The sequence below is a fragment of the Mus caroli genome, unplaced genomic scaffold (assembly GCF_900094665.2).
Source record: "Mus caroli unplaced genomic scaffold, CAROLI_EIJ_v1.1 scaffold_5470_1, whole genome shotgun sequence".
NCBI classification, from domain to species: domain Eukaryota; kingdom Metazoa; phylum Chordata; class Mammalia; order Rodentia; family Muridae; genus Mus; species Mus caroli.
In genome coordinates this window covers 59,291-61,749 of record NW_018389316.1, presented here as the reverse complement: position 1 = coordinate 61,749, position 2,459 = coordinate 59,291, and positions in this window count along the sequence as shown.

Below are 2,459 nucleotides of genomic sequence, written 5' to 3'. Positions count from 1 at the left end.
AAAAAAAAAAAAACAAAAAAACAAAAAAACAAAAATAAGGCTGGAACTCACAATACAACCCAGGCTGGCTTCAAACTTGTAGTAGTCCTGTCTCGGCCTTCTGAGAGCAAGTATGACAAGCATGAGCCACCATGCATGGTTTACATGGTGATTTCTATTAAAAACAGACTCCCATGTTGTTTTAAAAATATAGCCAATTTCCAAATATATTTGTATTAAAGTAGGTATTCTTCTTGCTTATTTTTCTTCTGACTATTCATACAAGTGAAAAATTTCAGGAAGTTGGCATGTTTTCCATTTTATATTGTTTTTTCCTACACAACCTAAGAATGAATACACATGCTACAAATTAAATATATTTATGTGGAAGAAATAGACACCCCCCATTAAGGAATGAAAATATTTTCACTATGTATTACAGATGCAAAATCATTGCAAAGTAAAACTCTCCATAGTTTTACTATGCATCTATTAGTTTTGTTTTTGTTTTTTTGAGACAGAGCCTCATTATACAGTCCTGTCTGTCCTGAAACTCTAAGTAAACCAGGCTGGCTTCAGCTTCAAAGAGATCTGTTTGCCTCTGCCTCCTGAGTACTTGGATTAAATACATGTACCACCAGGCTCTGCATTTTTAGGTTTGTTTCTTTGTTTGGCTGAGGTAGGATCTTTTCTATGTAACCCTGGCTATCCTGTTGCTATGTAGAACAGGCTAGACTTGAACTCACAGAGATCTGCCTGCCTCTGTTTCCTGACTGCTGGGATTAAAGGTGTGCCACCATGGCCTGCTTTTGTAGGTTCTTGAAACTAAGTCTTATTCTGTAGCCTGTAGGCTTGCCTGGAGCTCTCTGTATGTAGCCCACATTAACCTAAGAGTAGAAGGGGTCACTTGTGTTCATCCTAGTTTGCAGTGTGACATTGCTGCTTCTTCCAGGAAGAAACAGAAAGAATGTACCCTTCTGTTTGACTCTGGGTGGACTTTGTGACTCACTTTGGTTGCTAGACTGCTTAAGAAGCAATCATGTGTAACTTCTGAGATTAGATGAAGCAGCCTTGCAGTTTCTGTTTCTGGCTTATTCAGCTTCAAGAGCACTATGCTGTAAGGTCAGGCAGGCCTAGATGGTGAGGGGTGCTCACAGGAGTTTGTTGCACAGGCTGAGCTACACTGAATTTTTCTTTTTCCTCCAAGGACAAGGTTGCCTTGGCCTGGCTCCTAGGAGATACCTTTAGAAGAGATTGCCTGATATGAGTGTCTGCCTGCAGCTTTGCACTGCTGTATCAGTGGGTTGGCAGGGGGGCTGAGGGCAGCTGTCCTGGGAGTGCTGCTGGCCTACAAGATTCACACACACACAAACTCCTTGATGCCCAGGCACAGCTGAGCTTCTCTGGTTAGCCAAGCATGTAATGTATTGCTACACATTATTGCTGAGAGAAGAAATGTATCCTCGCGAAACTCCACTGTGAAGTCTACCTGGGAGCTGGTGAGCAACTTCTCTAGAACTTTGTCCCATAGGCCTTTTCCTTGTCCTCAATACCTTTCATTATATGTCTTTCATTATATACCTTTCACTATATACCTGTTTTAGTAAGGGTTTTATTGCTGTGAACAGACACCATGATCAAGATGACTCTTATAAGGACAACATTTAATTGGGGCTGGCTTACAGGTTCAGAAGCTCAGTCCAGTATCATCAACGTGGGAGCATGGCAGCATTCAGGCAGGCATGGTGCAGGAGGAGCTGAGAGTTCTACATCTTCATCTGAAGGCTGCTAGGAGAATACTGACTTCCAGGCAGCTAAGATGAGGCTCTTATAGCCCACACCCACAGTGACAGACCTACTCTAACAAGGCCACATCTTCTAATCATGCTACTCCCTGAGTCAAGCATATACAAACCACCACAATACCTGACCACAAAGATAACTTGGTCAGTGAATCATCACACCCCAGGCAGGTTTGGAGACACCTGACACTAAGGCACATAGAGAGGAACTGAAAAGCACTGGGCAGCACCCAGAGTTAATTGGCATATACCTCAGTGAGAACATCTGGGGGCCTTGAGCCATAGTTGGGGTGTGGAATGTCTGAAGCTGTAATGATGAGCCCAGAAAAGGCCAACAGGATACCTAAGTTACCTGTGAAATTGTGAGACATATTAGACTGTTTTAAACTTTCTTTTAATCTTGATATCAGTTCTCACCATGTAGACCAGGCTGGCCCTAAACTTCTGATCCTCCTACCTCAATCTCCCCATTGCTGAGAGTATAGACTTGCAATACCGATCACAATGATTATATCTGTGTTATTTTAAGGCACTAAAGTCTGTGGCATCTCATTCACTTTTGTAGGAAGCTTTAACAGCCAGTGTTCAATAGACAAATGCTTAAAGAGATTATAACAATACCCATATACTGGAGTGGTGTATCTACAATTCTGGCACAGATTCTATACATTTTGTTTT